Source organism: Psammomys obesus, unplaced genomic scaffold, assembly GCF_907164565.1.
Source record: "Psammomys obesus unplaced genomic scaffold, mPsaObe1.curated_primary_1811, whole genome shotgun sequence".
Lineage (NCBI taxonomy): Eukaryota > Metazoa > Chordata > Mammalia > Rodentia > Muridae > Psammomys > Psammomys obesus.
Window position 1 is genome coordinate 3245411 of NW_026596046.1, and position 19823 is coordinate 3265233.

Consider the following 19823-nt stretch of genomic DNA (forward strand, 5'->3'; position numbering starts at 1 on the left):
ATGTGTCCTCAATAATGAGGATGTAGCCTCGTGAATTAGAGTGAAATTCTAATCTTTTGGAGCCTAGGCTGTGCAACCAGCTCATCCCTTCCACTCTCTAGGAACTATCCACTGTGAAATTGGTTCCTTAAAGTCTTTCAGAATGAGCTCCAGGTATGTTGCCATCAGTTGGAGCCATGGGGTGGCTCAATTTAAACCTCCAAAGTAGAAGGTCCCTCCTCCCCCCAAAGCCTATGAAAAAGCCTGATGGGATTTTATGTGTCCTGAAATACCGACAGAGGATCTGCGCCAGTTGCAATAGCCAAGGCCCCTCCCAAGCGCTCTTACTATCTGCAAGTGTGATAACCAGTCATTTAGTGAATGTGCACATCATCATTCCCTACAATGTCCCCGAAGAAAAGCACATTCCTTCTTAGAAAGAAAAGTGGTGATGAAATGGATATTTTTAAATGTCAATTATGCCAGAATGAATCTCTGCTTGGAGAGCCGAAATGAGAAGCAAAGGCCTGGCTGTATATCTTTTTCTACTGCAAATGGAGCCATTTTATAACCACAGAATTCTAATACCCATGATATGCCTGGTGCCTTCTAGTAGAATTACTTGATAAATGTGCTCCTACTTTCAACGAGAGCCTTTCCTGTTTTGGCCTAGAATCAATTTGTAATCCTCATTATTCTGTCCATGGATATTGGGCCTCTACTTATAGAAAGCACAGCGAGTAAGATCATAAACTCAGTGGTTGTGGCCATCCTGCAGAATCACTGAGAAGTAAGCAAACTGCATTTAAGTCGTGGAGGGCTCACAGTATACGGGACGAGGTGTTGCCGCAATCATGAAGATGGCTGGCTGGTAGAACCAAAGCCACTCCTGACCCGGCACAGACATGTGTCGATGCTAGGTGACATCTTGCCAGCCGTGTTTGAAAACACACACACACACACACACACACACACACACACACACACACACACAGCCAGGGCACCATGAGAGTGGCATTAGGCCAGGGCTGTGAATTCCTGATGGGGTGGTGCTGTGATTGAGACTATGGTATTTGTGTGGAGACAGAGGTACAGGTACTCACAAGGTGACTCCTGTGGTAAGACTTCATATGCCTAGGAACCAGCGTGAGGGCTGAGCTGTGTTACGGTCCGAGTGGAAATGGTTCCGACAGGTATTTTCCCTATTCTTATGACAAGATACCCATCATGGTTGCTTTTCTATTGCTGTGACAAAACACCATGAGCAAGGCAACGTGTAAAAGAGAGCATTTAATTAGGCTTACAGTTTCAGAGGGTTAGAGCTTAAGACTGGGTGAATAAGGGACAGCTGAGAGCTCACCTTGATCCACATGCATGATGAATTAGGAGTGATGTGGGCTTTTGAGACTTCAAGGTTCACTCCAAGTGACACACCTCCTCCAACAAAGTCATACTTCCTAATCCTTCCCAAACAGTTCTACCAACTACGGACCAGGTGTTCAAACATACGAGCCTATGAGAGCTATTCTTATTCAATCCACCACAATCCCTGGGATAAAAACCCTTGATGGAGGAAGAATTTATTTAAGCTCATGGTTTCAGAGGCTTCTGTCCATCATGGCAGGGCATGTGAGGGAGGGCATGGCCGATCTGTGGAGGTGTGGGAAGACGTGCTAGCCACATTCATGTCATGGTGTCCGTGGAGCAGAGAAAGGACCGGATGCATGAGTTTAAACTCCAGAGGCCTTTAGTGTCATTCTAGTCTTCCAGCTAGACTCCAAACTCCTAAGGTTTCTACCGCTTTCCAAAATAGTGACTCTAGCTAGAGGCCAAGCATCATATTTAAGCCATGACACATAGGACAACTGATTGGTTATATAGCAGGCGATAAAGTGAGATCCTGTATTATAGTTCACATGAGTGGATGCCCATGGATGAGAAGACCTTCGGATGAAGAAGAAAAGTTTAAAGTACATGGAAGACATTTTCTCTCTGTCTCTCTGAAAAGAACAATTAATTACATGTCAGTAAACATCTTAAAGAGAGCCAAGTTGCAGCACTCTTGATGGATTACTGTAAGAGATTAGCTTTTTGTCTGCATAAAGAGTTCTTTTAAATCAATAAGAAAAAAGATAACGGAATTGAAAAGTGGGCAAATATCATGAAAAAAATATTAAATGGCTTATAGACAAATGAACACTTCTCATCTTCAATTGGAAGACTTCCACATTAGACAATGAGATATCATTTCACACCCGTATTTTGGCAGATTAGGGTAAATCAACAATGTGATGAGCAAGAGAGGTTTTCATGCCTTACTTATTGAGGGCAGATTGTTTAAAAGTCCCTTCAGAGAGCAACGGCACAGTTTATTTAAAGAACAGAATAGGGAACCCTGTGACCCAACCATTCCACTGTTAGGTGTCTATGCTTTTTGTTGGCCATGAATTAGTCAAAGTTTTTCTCAAAACCAGAAGTCATAGGCTCAATCTAAGGATCTGTCAATCAATTAATCTGTTACCTGTGTGTCTTAGGATTCATTATTTATGGGTTTATTTTTTTACAGTCATGTCTCACATGTAGCAAGGTCCTGTGTTCCACCCTTTACAAACTGGAGACTCAGCAGAGCCCATTGGCAGACAGTTCCAAGAGCTAGACTGCTGAGCTCAGCTTCCTGCTCAGACCCAACAGCCTCATAGCACAGAGGGCAGGACAGAGATGCTCTCTAAAGAAGTCAGTCAGAGAGCAGTTTCTGTCACCTCTTTGTTCTAGTCAGGCCCTCCCTGGATTGTTGGAGGTCCCCTAACACTGAGAGGACCATCTGCTTTACAACCAGGCCACCAGTTCAAATGAACATCTTCAAGAAATACTGTAAGAGAGGTGACCAGAACTTGCTATGGTTAGCTAGATGTGGCCCATTCAAGCTGACACAGAAATAACCATAGGTCACAATGAACATTTTTGGAAAGAAATTAAAACATAATAGAAGATACCAGGGCCCTCCCTGCATAGGAGAGGTGTCTTGATGGTGTTGTGGGTCTAGTGATTTGAGAAATAGAAAATAACTATGGTTAAGCCTGAATGGTGTGTGCTCATGGCTCTTTGCTTCATTGTTCTCGACAAATTGTTCTGTTTATCTCATAAAAATGAGAGGAGAGGTTGTGGTAGGACTGGGGAGATAACTCTGTTGCTAAAATACTTGCTTGCAAACATGAGGACCAGATTTTGACTCCCAGGACCCACAAACAAAAAGTTGGATGTGGTGGCCCATGCTTTTAATAAATACCAGCACTGGGCAGGTACAGACAGGTGGATCCCTCGGGTTTCTTGGTCAGCTGGTCCAGTGAGCAACTTTGGACAACAGCCCAGTGGGCAACTTTGTTATCAAATAACAAGAGATAGGGGCTGGCAAGATGGCTCCTAAGCCAGATGATCTGAGTTCAATTCTGGGAGAAAAGTGAACCCCTCAAATTGTCTTCTGACTGCCACACTCCCATGGTGGCACTTGTGTGTCTATAAACATGTAAAAATAGACACATAAATAAATGCAATAAGAGAAATAAAAAATAAAAACAATTAAAAATCCAGGGTGGATTGTATGCAAGGAAGGACACCTGATATTGATATTATGTGTATATGCACCTACACACACATACACACAAACACAAGACTGTGTGTGCATGTGTGCCCCTTCTCCACACACAAACACAAAAGAGAGGTTGTGTTTGCACTTCTCCCAACTCTGTACTTGTCTGTCCTTTGTGCCACCTTGCTTTTCTTTGCTAGTGGATGGACCCACAAACTCTCTGACTTCCTGGACTCACCTTTTCAGACACACCTCTGCATTTGTCTCTCTGAGGTATTGAGGTTTCTCAGGAGCCAGGCTGTGCGCACTGGCCTGGCCCAGTGTTTTCAGCTGCTACATTGCAGGCTGCTTTGGGACATGCGTAACTCATCCATCTCTCTTGTACTTCTGAACTTCTTCCCCAACAAGGCTCCCAACTCACCCTTGTGGGTGTCGGCTGCAAGTCCGGGCCATAGCCCACCCGGCCTTCTGTTGGTGTTCTGCTACTGGTCTCTAATATTGGTGTGGACTCCTACAGTTGCTGATCCATGTCTTTAGCCCAGGGCTTCATGGATAATGAATGCTCTGGAAGCATGAGGCCATTATTTAATTCTAGTTTCTTAGAATTAAGAATTCAATTAGAATTCAAGAGTTGTGGATCAGGAGGGGTGTGCTGCTGATGGATGCTTTCTAAAACTGGCTGTCCTGTGGAGGAGGCATAAAGGAGACTCGGCCCTGGCCCTGATTATTTTTTTTCAGATTCAGAATGTGTTTTCAAATATTTGGAAACTTCTACGCTGACACCGACTTTTATTTTTTAAGTTGCATTAAGAAAGAGAGAAAAAAATCACCAACATCCCCTTTAAAAAAGATGAAAAATGTGTTAAGAAAATAGCACAGGGAACTGCAACTAGGTTGAGCTCAACATAATTAGTGTGATTAAACTGAAGGAAGTCGGCCTTTTCTGTATGTAATTTTTTATTAATGACATTCAGATTGGGTTAATTATGTCCAACTCTAATTAATGACAGCAGTGTGCAAGCAGGCTTTCCCAAACTGTGTTCTGTCGAGTCCCGTGTGACAATCCTGAACATAGTGCACATATCCCCAGCTGGACAGTCCCCAAGGGCCATGTTAAATAAAGGCCTTGGGAAGTTCTGTGGGGAAGAAACCTATTTAACTTGATCAAGCACACCTCTTCAAGCTCATTCTTACCACAGTGCTGTCATGGAATTGTTAAGCTGGTACCTGCGCTTGGGCCAGTAGGTAATGACGGATACCCCAGTGAAGACAGCCACCATTTTCGTGTGGGAGTGCCAGCAGTTCAGTTTTGGAATGAGCTGGTAGGTGGGATCCTTGGCTTGCCAGTTAAGACTCAGGCACCAGCTCAGCAGGGATAGATTTTAAGAGACTGTGAGGAAGTGGCTTACGTGGTGGTGCAGTGTGTGTTGACAGGCCTGAAATCCGTAGGGCAGGCAGTGAAGAAGGGTGGCTGGAACCTTCTGCATGGGCAGTGCTGCAGGCTAGAGGCAGAACATCTTTCTAAAGGATGACTCAGCTCTGACTTACTGTGGGTCTGTGAATTGGAGTGGTGCTACTTGGGAGGGATTGGGAGGTGTGGCTTTTGTTGGAGTAGGTGTGCCCTTGTTAAAAGAAGTGTGTTACCGGGGACACAATTTGAGGTTTCAAAAGCCTAATCCAGGCCCAGGAGCTCTCTCTTCCTGCTGCCTGAGGACTCAAATGTAGAACTCTAAGCATCGTCCCCAGCACCAGACCTTCCTGGATGCCACCATGCTTCCTGCCATGCTGATCATGGACTAACCCTCTGAAATTGTAAGCAAGCCTCAAATTAAGTATATGCTCTTATAATAGTAGCCTTGGTCATGGTGTTTCTTTATAGCAATAGAACAGTGAATAAGAAGTTGATACAAGGGAGCGAGCAGCGAGTTGCTATGACAGGTCTGACCATGCTGCTTGTTGGCAGAGTGTGGATTTGGGGACTCTGGATTAGGAAAGCTGTTGAACACTTTAGGTGGAGCACAATGGGTCATACTCATAGGAATATGGAAGACAGTGGTGCCGAGAGCAATGTTGATTATGGCAGTCTGGATCAAGACTTTTCAGAAGGGAATAATATTAGTAAGTGGCCCAGAGACCATTTTGTAATAGTTTGGCAAAGAACGTGGCTACTTTTTGCCCTGTTCTAAAAAAAATATCCCTGAAACTAAATTGAAGAGTTTTTGATTATGGCTCTGTAAGAAGCGATTTCACGACGGTCTAGTGTTGACTGTGTGGGATGGTTATGCACGCTTACACAGATCTATAATGAAAAGGAGCAAGCCAAGCAAGGAAAAATACAAGGTGTACAGCTTGAGGAGAGGAGGAACACCAGGAAGTGAAATGGAGCTAAGTCCAGGGCTCAAGTAGATCAAAAGTTTAAAGAAATGTCTGATGCTAAGTGGAAAAAAGGGAGTGGTGAAATCAGGGCAAGACCCACCCGGCTGGAAAGGATTTAAAGCTTCAGCAGTGAAGGAAGCCAGAACACTGCATTATGTCTCAAATCTTAAAAGTTTCTGTCTTTACCAATCCCAACACCCCTGAAAGTCCAAAGTCCCTTTTGAGACTATTCTAGTTTGGTTTCTGTAGCTGTGATAAAACACTCTTGACAGAAAGCAACTCAGGGAGGGAAAGGCTCATTTCATCTTCCACTTTCCTGTTCATTATTGAAGGGAGCCAGGGCAGGAACTCCAGACAGGAGCTTGAAGCAGAGACCATGGAGGAGAACTGACTGCTTACCGGCTTGCTCCCGGCTTACATTCAGACACCCTTCTTATATGGCCTGGGCCTGCTTGTCTAGAAATGGTACCGTACTGCCCACAGTGGGTTGGGCCCTCCTACATCAGCAAGCAATCAAGAACATACCCTACAGACATCCGTTCTTCAGTTGAGACTCTCCCTTCCCACGTGTGTCAAGTTGACAACCAAGAATAACCTTCATAGAGACTGAAGACAGTCTCTTAGCTGTGAGCCCTTATAACATAACAACGACAACAAAAACAAGTTACAATACGTTCAATTCCTAATAGCATAAAGATTACCACTCAAAATAAGAGTGGGAGCATAGCAAAGAAAGGTCAGTCCACAGCAAGAGCAAGACCTACCAGGGCAAATGTCAAATCCTAGAGCTTCATGTCCAGCATCTGGGGCAGCTGGTGAAGGACCCTTCTGTGCTACAGCTGCATTGGGACGCCCTGCCTCCCCCAAACCCTGCTGTCTACAGGTCAAGAAACCTATCTCTTGGGACGGACTCACCATATGCTTGAAGGTTTCCTCTGAGGACCTCTATAGTCCTGGCATTATCAGCCTCGTGGGCTCTCCACTGCAATTTAGGTTTTCCCTTTCTGGCTTTGTGCAGGGGCGTCTCAGGGTCTCCTTGCAGAGAACCTGACACTGCTACATATTACCTGGTTTCAATAACTTTCTGGAAAATTTGGTGCAAGCCCCCATTACTCTCAGGCCCCCGTTACTGCCATTACCGCATAGATAACAGTACCACATAGATAACGGTTCTGCTGTCAATTCAGGATGTAGCCCAGCCCTCTGGATGACAGTTGCAGCAGCCTGTGTGTTTGACATTGACCCGGGGGGGGGGACACTTGGCCCATGTGCTTCCATTTAGACACGGTGCCCCATAAAGTGGTATTTTTAGTTCAGGTTCTCTTTTAAATTAGTTGTCATTTCGCAAGAAGGACCCTTTAATGGGCAAAGTCTTGCCCTCAGGATATCTGTCCCTTTGTCCCAGTGTAGAATAAGAAGTGTTCTATTTTTAATGATGCTAATTGAACTAATGCTTACAACCTGCCTTGATTGCCACTGTAAACTTTCCTTTCGAACTGTATACTTAAATCTCCATTCCGCCCGCTCTCCTTCATGAATTCAGTGTGTGGTAGCCATGCCACAGGGTAAATGCTTTCCTGTTTTAAACATTTCTCTACCAAACAAAGTAGTTCATTACATTTCAGTTCGGTCTCAAGGTCTCAGGGCATAACCAAGTGAGATTCTTTTCTAGAACATAGCTTTAATGGCCTCTATTCCCCACTCCCAAGAGAGTCCTTCTTGCCCTCTCAGACCTTATGAGCTAGACCCCCACTGTCAACATTCGCCTTGGCATTATTTTCTTTGGCCTCCCACTGATGGCTCATTTAACTATTTAAAGCACTCTATACAGCATTTTTAGTCCAAAGTTCCAAAGTCTTCGACGCTCCTCCTACAAACCAGCTCTAAAGGCCCAAGAACCACGTGGTCAGGTTTGTCATGGCAACTGTGCCACTCTTGGTACCAGGTTCCTATATTAGTTATCTTTTTTACTATTGCGGCAAAAGGAACTTGAGAAAAGAAGCAAGGGTTTATTTTTACTTAAAGTTTCAGGGCATGGCCTCTGTGGTAGAGAAGGCATGGAGGCAGGTGGCCCCAACAGTAGCAGGAATTAGCATCTGGGACCCCTCATGTGTTGGCAGATTACGAAACAGGGAATGGCCAGGCTATCAAGGCTCAGTGACTACCCCCAGTGACTGGCTTGCCACAGTGGGTTCCACCTCCTAAATGGTTCCATAGCTTTCCAGGCAGTGTCACCAGCTGGGAGCCAAGTGTTTAAACACACGACTCCATGGGGAGCATTTCCCATTCAAACCACATCAGCCAACCACACCCAAAGGTTACTAGAATCCTCTCACCATGTACTTTTGATAAATTTTGAAATTTGAAGTAAAGGATGTACTATTTTGAGACAGCTTTTTCCACCCCACGTTGTGTTTCTGAGTCATTCCCTGGTATCGAGTGTGACTGTCATTTTCTGATTATTGCCATTCTTAGTTTACATGGTAGATATACAAGAGTTTTCTTTGTTTGATGGACACAGGACCCTTTTTCATTCTGTGGTCATGATTGCTTCTAGGAATATCCTTATATGTTGGGTACACGTGATTGCATTTCTAAGGAGTGGCTCTTTGGCGATCAAATGGAACAGCGGTAGGATCTGGAAGCATTTGTGTTTCAGTGAACAGGACTAATCAATTTTCTGAAGTGGTTGTTCCAAATTCCACTTCCAGCTGTAAGTGTAGGAGTTGAGTTTGCTTCACATCTTGCTACTAATTGCTCTTGTCGGTTTTAATTTTATATCTGGCAGATGTATAGCGAGATCCTGTAGCTTAAATTTGCATTTCACGGAATACTAATGAAGTTCAATATTTTTTTAGAACTTTATTGTTTTTCGAAATCTTACCTGAAGTTACTGTGTAGGTACTTTGCTCACTTTCGTGCTGGCTTTTCTCTTATGTCACTTTGCTGGAGTTCATATATTCAATATGTTTAGCCTATGATATGGATGTGTGTGTGTGTGTGTGTGTGTATATATAACATACATATATACATAACATATATATATATATATATGTATATATATATATATATATATATATATATATATATATATATATGTTCTTAGATGCTTTCTGTCTTAGTTTTAGTGGTAGCTTTTGATGAAGGAAAAGCCAAGTTATCAGCCTTATCATATAAGTCGGTGTAGTAATGACCCATTAAAAACATGGATACACACTCCAAAAACTTAAAAGCACTCTGCCGTTAACTTCTTTTTTAAATTAATTAATTAATTAATGTGTATGGGTGTTTTGCCTGCATGCACGTCCACATGGAAGACAGAAGAGTGCCAGGTGCCCTGAGACTGCAGTCTTAGTTGTGAGCCACCATGTGGGTGCTGGAAATCAAACCCAGACCCTCTGGAAAAAATAGCCAGTGTTGCTAACCTCTGGGCCATCTCCTCAGCCCCTGTAGTTAAATTTTGAAACTTTGCTGTTCTAACTTTCACTTTGAGATGCTGTCCTGAATGTTTTGAGTTGAAGTAGATGCCAAGATTGCTCTCCCTTTCATGGGTGACTGGAGGACCCAGCATCATTAATCAGCACCTTTCACAGCTCCCTACAGTAGTGTCTGATTCCATTTCTGATGTTTGAGCTGATGTTTGAGGTCTGGCAGTTTTCAGACTTCATTCTCATTCTCCTTCCGCCTCACAGCTGGCCATCCTAAGAAGGGCCGAACACCATCGCACTTGGCACTGATCACAACTTCAAACCATGAGAGCCCTGTTGCCGTACACAGACTCCTCCAAGGCCTGGTTCCTTAGCCTTCAAGGCCCCTCCCACTTTCTCCTATGCCACTGGTATCACGTGTGAACCAGCTTTCATGGCTGCCTTGTTCTCCTCTTGGCCATGTGTGCCATCCATCACTAGTCTCATGTCTAAACTGAAGGGTAGGGGGCCGATTGCACCCCCCCTGTTGCCTTGATCTCATCACTGTGGTGTCACATTTTCACAAACAAAATCGCCGTGAGCATTCCACCCCACTGGCCTATTTGTCAGCGTATAGACACAGCAGCATCTTAGTCACCTCACTTTTACAAAATGCACTTGCTGAATTTTGTGTTTCCTCCTCCGGCTGTGCTCTTGAAGAGTGTCTTACTGCATTTATCCTTCGCATTGCCACGTAAAATTTAGATTCATTCTGTTAATTTCCACATAAACAGTTGTTCCTAAACATGAATGTTGCAGATGTTTTGAGGAGCTTCTTTGAGATACAGCCCCATCTATGAGTTGACAAGAGTATAAAGCGGATTGGAAGTCTTCCAATCCATGAATATTTACTTCCCTTCATCGTGCTTTACCTTCTTCTTCTTCTTTTTTTTTTTGTAATTTTGTAATAGAACACCTTTTTAATTGAGCGTTGACGTTGTTGTAAATGTATTTTAAAATTGTTGTAATTGATTTCATAACTATGTATAAATATGTTTTTCATATATTTTCATTATATCCGGAATTCCTGCTAAACTTGGCTAACATTTATGACAGTTACTTGTAAGCTATTTTAGATTTTAATGGCCATGAGGCCATATTGTCTATGACCAATAAGACTGCCCCCTTTGGTTCCTACTGAAAAATCCCCATTTGATGATTTCTTTCTTAGGGGAAGTCCTTCTGTCATTGCCTTTCAAAAGCTGTGATTATGTATCCTATTTTCCTTTAAATTTTTTTGAAGTACCCTAAACAATTTGAATATTACCTTCTGTTTCGAGTTTGCTACTGGTTTTTATCGATAGGGAGTGTAAAGTTTTCTGAAATACTCTTTCTTGTATCTGATGACATTAGAAAATGTTTCCCTGGTAGTTCATTGATGAAGTGACATATATGACTCATTTTTAAATATTAAGCTAACCTGGAATTCCTAGGTCCAGTCCAACCAGGTATAATATGATGTCTTCATATGTAACTCCTTTTAATTTGCTATATTTTGTTAATATTTTTATTTGTAATTGTGTTCAAAAGTGATCTGCTATGATGATTTTTTTTTTTTTTACTGCAGTGTTAAGGCCTGTGTTTGGGATCTGGGTAATGGATATCTCATAAAGTGTTTAGAGTGTGGGAAATACTGGCTTTTGGTTGTTTTTAGTGGGCTGACTGTCTTAGTTTGCTTTCCATTGCTGTGCTCCTACCATGACCAAAGTCAACTTGAGGAGAAAAGAGGTTATTTCATCTTACACTTCTACAGAACTGTTCTTTATTGATGGAAGTGAGGACAGGAAGTCAAGGCAGGAACTTAAGCAAAGGCTGCAGAGGAGTGCTGCTTACTGGCTTGTTCCATGCTTACTCTGCCGCTTTTTTTCTGGGCAGGACTTCATCCCCAGTAAAGCATCACCCACAGTGAGCTGGGACCTCCCACATCAGTCATTAGTTAAGGAAATACCCCATGAACATGATCATAGGCCCACCTGGTGGTGCCTACTCCTCAGTTGAGCTTCCCTCTTCCCAGGTGACTCTAATTTGTGTCAAGTTGACTTCAAGTTGACAAGAATGTAACACACATACTGATTATTTGGAAGAATTCGCCCGGGAAGCCAGTGGCCTCAGAAGTTGCTTAAGAAGAGGAGTTTTCAATGGCAGAGTCCATTTCATAAATACAGGGCCATTTGAAGTTTTTCTTCTCAAACCGGTTTTGATGTTTGTATGCTGTTCTAGTCTCTTTCCTGTTGTGGTGGTAAAGCATGATAACAAAAGCAGTTTAGGGGAGAGAGGGGCTTATCTGCACTTAAAATTCCAAATTGCAGATCATACTCATGGGGAAGTCAATGCAGAAACTTTGACTAGCTGGCCACACCACATGCACAGTCAGGAGAAATAAATGTACATTCCCTTGCTTGCTGGCCCTCTGCTCTGTTTCTCCACTTTACACAGGTCAGGCCCTTCTCTCTAGGGAATAGTGCCGCTCACTATGGGCTGGGTCTTCTGATATCAGTGAACTTAAGACAATCAGCCACCTACATGTCCATAGGCCAGCCCAGCATAGACAGTCACTCATTGAGACTGTTTTCCCAGCTGAGTGTATGCTGGGTCAAGTTGACAACACTTACATTCACACGTGTTTTCAGTAATGTCTGCCTCCCATAAAAATGTCACACTTACTAGTATTGAATTGCTCGCACTGTCTTAGAAGGGCTGGCCATGTTTTCATGCCATTGTCACATTTGTGAATGCTTGCTTCTCTTCTTCCCACATTTCCATTTTCATCACTATTTTGGGGGATTTATTAATTTAATTCCACCTGAAGAATCAGTATCTGGCTCTGCAGAGTTATTCCTTTCTCTCCCCCATCCTTTTTTTTCCTAGCCCAGGGTGGTCTTGACTTTCCTGTAATAGTCCTCATGTCATGCCTGAGGTTTTCCTATTTTAGATTTGTTATCCGTTTCAGTTTCTGTTTTTATTTTAATATTTCTTTCCTTTTAGTTTTATTCAGGATTTAGCATGTGGATACTATAAAACCACATGAAAGAAAAGAAATAGATATATACTTTCTACTCCCTTTTTCTATATATGAATTTAAATATATAAATGTCTTACTAAGTTGGCTTTAGCATTGTTGTTAAAATTGTCATAAAACCCAGCTATACAACTTGTGATCTACATATCTCTCAGTGTGTGGTTCAGTAATGTTGTTGCATTTTGAAACAGATCTCTAGAAGGTGTTTTCTGTTGCTCCTCTCTGCATCCACCATCTTCTGGCAGGACCTCTCTAAAATCTGTGTATGCTGCTGACCATTTTGGTTTCCCCATACAGGGGGATCATACAGGTCTGCATACTCGTTTTCAGCCTTTAAAATAAACTAAGGCTTTGATGTCAGGTCTTCCCTTTTTAAAGGCTGAATGGTATTTCGTTGTATTAGTAAACTATATTTTATTTCTCTCTGTTTTATTTTCATCTACAGATGGGCACTAGCTGGCTCCCATCTGCGGCGACTGTGAACAAGGCTACCAAGAACATGAGTGTGGAGCACAGTTTCCAACACATTATATTTTTATTATTAACTAACCAAAAATGTGTCTAATTGTTGCAATTTATCATTTGATCCAAGGGTCATTTTAAAGGAGCAAATGTTTTGCATTTTTCCAGGTTGTATTTTGTTGTTTATTTGTAGCTCGATTATAGTGTAGTCAGAAATGCCCTTTCAGTGTAAACTTGTTTGTTACATTTAGACTTTCCCTATATAATTAATTTCGATGAAGTGTTCTGTGTGCGCTGGAGCGTTGGTCCTCGGTTCAGGAGCGGTTTTGGTGGTAAGCGAAGGTTGTTAGCCGTCGCGTTTACGTCGCTGCTTTCACTGTTAACCTGCATTAATAGTGGTTACCTCTGACTTCAGGTTTGACTCTCAAGAGCCCTGCCAGTTCTTTCTGTGTAGAGAGTGAGACTGAGTAACAGGACACACGTGTTTAGAGCTCAGCACTGCCGGGCTGCTCTTTCCAGTGTGAATTCCTTCACTTTTCCTTTAGGGATGCTTCTTTTCCTGAGGTCTGCTTGATCTAATTACCAGCGAGGTGATAATGAATGACTAAGCTTTGCCATGGTTTCCGATGTGCAGAGAGAGCCAGACCCTCCCTTAACCCCCGCTCCACATTCATTTGTTTGTTGCTAGCCTCTGGCGATATGGTACAGACACTGCAGCTGACTGCAGCTGGCTGCAGCTGGGGAACCCAGGTCCACGCATGCCTGTTAACTGAAGCCTGCCTTCAGTTGTGTTTTCTTACATTTTTACATGTGAGAATCAAAGTTCAGTAATTATGCCCCTCAAGGCTCTTTCAGACAACTCTGTTAACCCTCCTTGGTTTTGGTGACCTTGATAGCCCTGAAGAGCACAGATCAAGAATAACATATCACAATGTATGATGTGTTTCTTCTGCTTAGGCAGGTTATAGTTTGGGGCCAGACAGTCACTCTGGGAAGTGCCATATTGGTCCTATTAAAGCAGGAGTGTATAATTTATCCTGCTGACAATAACCTTGATCATGTGGGAGTGAGGTGCCATTTCTATTAGAGGACAGTATCCACACATGTTACTTAAATTCGTTGTGGGAATATTTTACTCTTCTTCCAAATTATTTTTTTATTTGCTCACTTGTTTGTATTCATATGAACTCAGAGTATTCATGTTTATACCTTGGGTTATAAACCAGACCTACATGATTGAACGTTTCACATCTAAAAGACTGGAATATAAAATGTTCTAGAATCAGAGCCTATGGGGCCAAGGATGGAAAGTTAAGTTGACAGTAGATGGGGTTGTGATGGTTAATGTTAAATGGCAGCTTGACACATATTAGGAAAACCTGGGTGATGGGCCTCTACATATGTCTATGGGGGTTGTCTTTATTGTATTAATTATGAGGGAAAGACCTACCTACTGGCAGCATCACCATTCCCTAAACAGGGGATTCTGAGGGAAGGGAGCTGAGCACATGCATGCACTGTTCTCTTCTTATGCCTGGGCATGCCGTGACCAGCTACTTCAGGCTCCTGCTGCCTGACTTCTCTGCCGTGATTGATATGTGAGCCAAAGTCAGCCCCTTTCCCCTTTATTTGCTCTTGTCAGAATATCTTATCACAGCCACAGGAAGGAAACTGAGACAATTACTGTGGCTACTGCATAGATTACCTTCAGATTATGTGTTTAATTCGTGAAATAACTGGATGTCTCATTTAGACCTGATTTACATCCTCAAGATTCTTACTATATATGTGCAAATATTCCAAAACCCTAAACAAGTCTGAAATTGAAAGTACCCATGCTCTTAAGTATTTCAAGTAAGGGAATACATAAGCACACCGTTTGTCCTGTTTATATGGCTCCAGCATCTGTTTTTCCCTGAGACACCCAGGCTCAGGCTTACTTCTGTGTCCCTGGGAACTTGGCTTTTGATTCTCCGTGCTATATTAGCTGTAGGTTATAACTTCTCTCCCTGGCCCCTGAGCCTGGCAGAAGCTCTGCTCAGCCCTGCTGTCAGGATTTGCTGCTTTCCCTCTCAACCTCACGGCTTGTAGATATCTGAGTTCCCAGCTAGCTTGAGTAGTAAGAAGGTAGCACTGAGTGGTGAGTTACTGGGGCACGTTTCCCTGCAGGTCCCCACCTCAGCCCCTCAGGTCCTAGTTGCGATGGCGGCTCTCCCAAGCTCTTCAGATGTCATCAAGAGCATCTGGTTGTATTTGATGGGAGGATTATCAGAAGCGGGGTAGTGCATTGTAGCTGGGTGTGGCATCTCTTGAGGATGATAGTTCCTTCTTTTACCACCTCGTCATGCTTGGTGGTATTAAATGCTATTTTAGGATCTGCACTTTACAGCCATGCACAGCATATCCTACAGAGTACAGTGTGTTGAAGAGAGAGCGAGCCAATCCATGCACTGTCTCACCTCTGACCCTAGCCACAGGGCTGTATGTAGTGGGGGCTTCTACTCTGTCCTTAATGTAAGGAAAAAAATCATGATCTCAGAAGATCCCCACTGTCATACAAGCTTTTAAAGGATTGATATGTGATAACTGTGGGTATTTACAGAAAACTGTTTAATTCACACGTATTGTGTAAGGGTCACATGAAGGTATGTAGCATGTCTGTCGCTTCAGAAACTCACCATTTCTTGGTGGTGAGGACCTTCAAAATTCTCTGTTTTAGCTGCCTTAGAATGTACAGTGTGTTATTGTCAGCTATGACAACCATACTATATAATTGAATATGAGAATTTGTTTCTCCTTTTAGTTGCAACTTGATACTCACTGACCAGTCTCTTCCTAGCTATAACCTCTTCACTGCCCTATAGTATACACTGCTCTAGATTCTGCCTTCATGAGAAAAACTTTTTTAAGATTCACATATGAATGAGATCACATAGCATTTCTCTTTTCTGGTCTGGCTTATTTCACTTAACGTACTGTTTCCCAGGCTCATTCATGTTGTCACAAATAACACAACTTTATCTGGATAATATTGTGTATGCTAATGGTATTCCATTGACTTTATCCCTTCTGCTGATTGGGATGATTTGTAGCTTAGCTTTTATGAATACTTTATCAATAAAAGATAATACACACTGGTGAGGACGTGGAGGCAAGGGATTCCTGACACACTCTTGGTGGTGCTGCTGCTTACTAAAATTATTTTGGAAAACGGTATGGAGACTGAAAGCTAGAACTACTATGTAATCTACTATGTAGCCCAAGACAACGAGATCTGTGTGCTGACCGCCTAGAAGCTTCTGGCGAAAGGTTCTCAGGGAGAGCTACTTCAAATGGCTCTTTAGCCTTGGGCATCTTCTGACAAGCAATTAGTGGTGCAGATTTCTGGTTAGTCTTTCAATCTTTTGAGCCTTTCTGCGCAGGCTTGCAGAGGGCCTGCAGCAAAGACTGTGTTGTCTTGTTCATGTACATGGAAGAAAAGCTCCCTCAGTTTTGTGTCATGTGCTGTTCTGAGGCGCTTCAGACCACCTCTTTGTCATCATCCAGGGGTCAAAAGAACCAACTGCTGGGAACTCTCCATGGCCAGCAGTTAGCCACTGAGCAAGGCCTTCCTCATGCTATTACTCAGCTAGCTCCTGGCCCACCTCATCTTCCTTCTTCTGATTTGCATATTTCCAGGTAGTTTACAGCACTTGGGAGAATAATCTCTTACATATCTTGCTAAAAAAAAAAAAAGAAAAAGAAAAAATCTAATCTTCCCAACTTTGTAGAAACCCAGGAGGACCTATTTCCATGGGACTAATCTTATTTTTCTTTTTTCCAATTATCCCTTCAGTATGTCCATCTCAGAGCCAGACTTTTAATCTGCCCTCTGCTGGGTTCAGCTTCGTAAATGAAGTAAAACATGAAGGCTTTAGTTCCTCAACTGAATGGGCTGTGCCTCTTGGCTCAGTGCCCACTGTATGGGGCAGGGCAGGTAACAGTCTACCACTACAGAAAGTTCTCAAATTTTCTACGAAAGCTAGAGCACACCAGCATGCAGCTTTTTAAAGACACCTTTCCAAGGCAACATCATTCCTTGCTCACCTATGCAAGACTAAAACTCAGCTGTGGAGAGGACGTCAGCATTCAGGTTCCAGTGAGGCTTGTTTTAGGAGTCACATTTGATGGCCCTGGCTTTGGGCCTGCAAATGGTACTGCCTATGCCCACTGATGTTTTCCTGACTATCTCTGTTGTTAAGGGAGGTAGGGAAGGGAAGCAAGAGCCACAGGGCCTGGCCCAGGATGACCTCTGGAGTGCTAAAGGTAAGACTTGTACTCTTGACAAAGTAGCCTTTGTGTTTTCATGACCAAAGACACTGAATTTTTATCTTATCCTACCTTATCATACCTTATATTTGCTTGTTATGTATTATGCAGGTATGTATGTACTTGTGTTTTGTCATGTGCATACCATGGGACAGCTGTAGAGGTCAGAGGACAGCTTGTGGGAGTTGATTATCTCCTTCCACCATGGAAGTTCTTGGATTGAACTCATGTTTGCAGCAAATGTGTCTGCCCCCTGGACCATCTCACTCCATCTCATCTGTCTGCTGTAGGCTTGCATAACTTTGTTTGTAGAAATAAAAAGCAAAGGTGTGCTGACTAATAGGTGTGTGTATCTTCCCAAGAGGGACAATCAAAATGACTGGGCGTCCAGACTGAAGATGGTGGCCATGACAGCCCTGAGGGGATTCTGAAGGAGAAGGGCAGTTTGAGGCTGCTTTGTAAGGTCTGTGTGCGTGGCTGTGTGTGGGAGACCTCAGCCTGATGCTTCTGCACCTCAGGGAACCTGTGTCCTCAGGAGGAAGAGACCCTGAGCAGGGTGCTCAGCTCAGAGCAAGCCTGGGAAGCTTCTTAATGGAGCTGCAGCTCTCTAGCTCCCGTTTTTAATTCCCGAAGCTCTCAATGCTGATGTTCCTCCTGTCTGTTTAACCCTTTGTTTTGCTTATGTGTTCTTCTTGGTTTTGAATCTGTTTTCCTGGTTGCCCCCTTTCTTGAATACCTCATTGACTTTATTTTTATGTTGCTGCTTGGAGGCTAGCCCACTTTTCCTTCCTTCTCGGGAGCTGTCTCTCCATTCCTGTCCTTCTTTGTTCTTTGTTTGGGCCAATCCCCTTTCTGCTTTGGAAGCTTTTCCTCTCTGTCATCATTTGTTGGCAGTATCAGTATTCTTTCTATTTAGTAGTTGTTTCTGCTCCTGCTTGGCCTTTGTCTCCCCTGGCTTCTTGTACCTGCATCTTCTTCATCCTTCAGGCCTGTGTCCCCTTAAGCCTCTGTGCTTCCTGCTGGTTCATTCACATTGGCAGCTGACTTGAAAGCAAGTTGTAACCCTGTCCACACATGAGTTAACCCTGGGGTCTGTCCCAGCCAGCTGGGCCAAGGTCTCTGAGGGGAGTGTGGAAAGCTATTGGTAAAGAATCGTGGATTTTAACTCCCCAGAAATTCTCATTGCAACTTGGCTGAGAGTTGGATGTGACAAGCTCTTTCTCTGGAGACATACCATTCTAGTGCTTTCTATCACTGTGCTGCCTGGGAGACTGATTGTATCCATCCGATTTTCCATTTCTCTGCTCCTTTGGCCCATTACAGGGTAGGAGGGATGGCGAAGTATCCCTACAGGGCCTGTATGGAGAATTAAGTTTCATGGACTTATGGATAAGAAGGATAAGCTGCTGCCCCAGGGGCCTGGCATATGCTCTTGCCAGAGGCATCTTCCCAGTAGGCACAGCAGGTCGGGGAATGGGAGCCGCAGAGAGTGGGAGTATTTGATGGCAGAGAGGCCAGTGAGCCATACCTGGCTGTGAATGGGAGTGCTGAAGGGAAGCTTAGAGGCCAAAGCTTTGATGTTCTGAGTCAGGCGAAGCCAACCATGGTTTCTGTGCAAGCAGCGGGGTTCAAGAGGCATTCAAGATGGTAGAGCCATAAGCAGGAAGAACATGATGCTGCAGAGACCATGAGCTCGACTCCATTAAGGGAGAACTCACAGTCTGGGCCACTGTACTGCTTCAGGATCACCTTGGGTCAAGTGCATTGCTCCTGGGCCCTTGACCTGAGCTGGAGAATAAGGACCATTCCCCTTCCACCTGCAGGGACATTGCTGTTGAGGAGTGGCAGGGAGAGAAGTGTGGAGACTGGCCAGAAGCTCTGGAGTTTTCTGACTCTTGGAGGGTGATATAACCTTTCTCTGTGCAGTGGTTGGGGTTGCCCTTCTATGCAGCTGTGGTGTGGTAAGGGCCCTACAGCTGCATTGCTGGCAGTGAGTTGGAAGCTGGTTCCACAGGCCTCATGCTCACTCTATCTTCCCCCATCCTTTCTGGGGCTAGTCTGACTCTGCACTCCTTCAAGGAGAAGAGTAGCTCTTCCACATTTCTCTTTAGCTTTGTACTTATTTCTCTTTACTTTTGATTAAGGCTATTATAGATAGGCAAAAGTCTGTGCTTTCTTTGTCTGACTATCTCTCTGTCTTGCTTTCTTTTTTCTTTTCTTAAGTGTATATGGGTGTTTCCCCTGCATATATGTCTATGCACTATTTGCATGCCTGGTGCCTGAGGAGGCCATAATAGAACATTGGATCACTTGGAGCTGGAGTTACAGACGGTTGTTAGCCAACATGTGGGTGCAGGAATCGAACCCAGGTCATCTGGAAGAGCATCCACTAAGCGATCTCTTAGCCCCTGTGTTTTCTTTTAACTAAAGATTTATTTTATTTAGTTATGTGTATGTGTGTGGACGTGTGCATGTGTGTGCAGGTGCTTTGTAGGTCAGAGGTATTGGATTCTCTGGAGCTGGAGTTACAGGTGATGGTGAGGTACGAGACTTGGGTATTGGGACGAGAGTTCAGGTCCTCTGCAAGAGCAGTATGTGATATTAATTGCTGGGCCATCTTTGTAGT

The 19823-nt window shown here is 43.6% G+C and overlaps 1 protein-coding gene across 5 annotated transcripts in view; it reads left to right on the top strand.

Moving 5' to 3' along the window:
* Apba2 (amyloid beta precursor protein binding family A member 2) overlaps nt 1-19823 on the top strand; it is a 236548-nt gene that overhangs the window by 120079 nt on the left and 96646 nt on the right. The gene's annotated exons all lie outside the window — the stretch shown is intronic.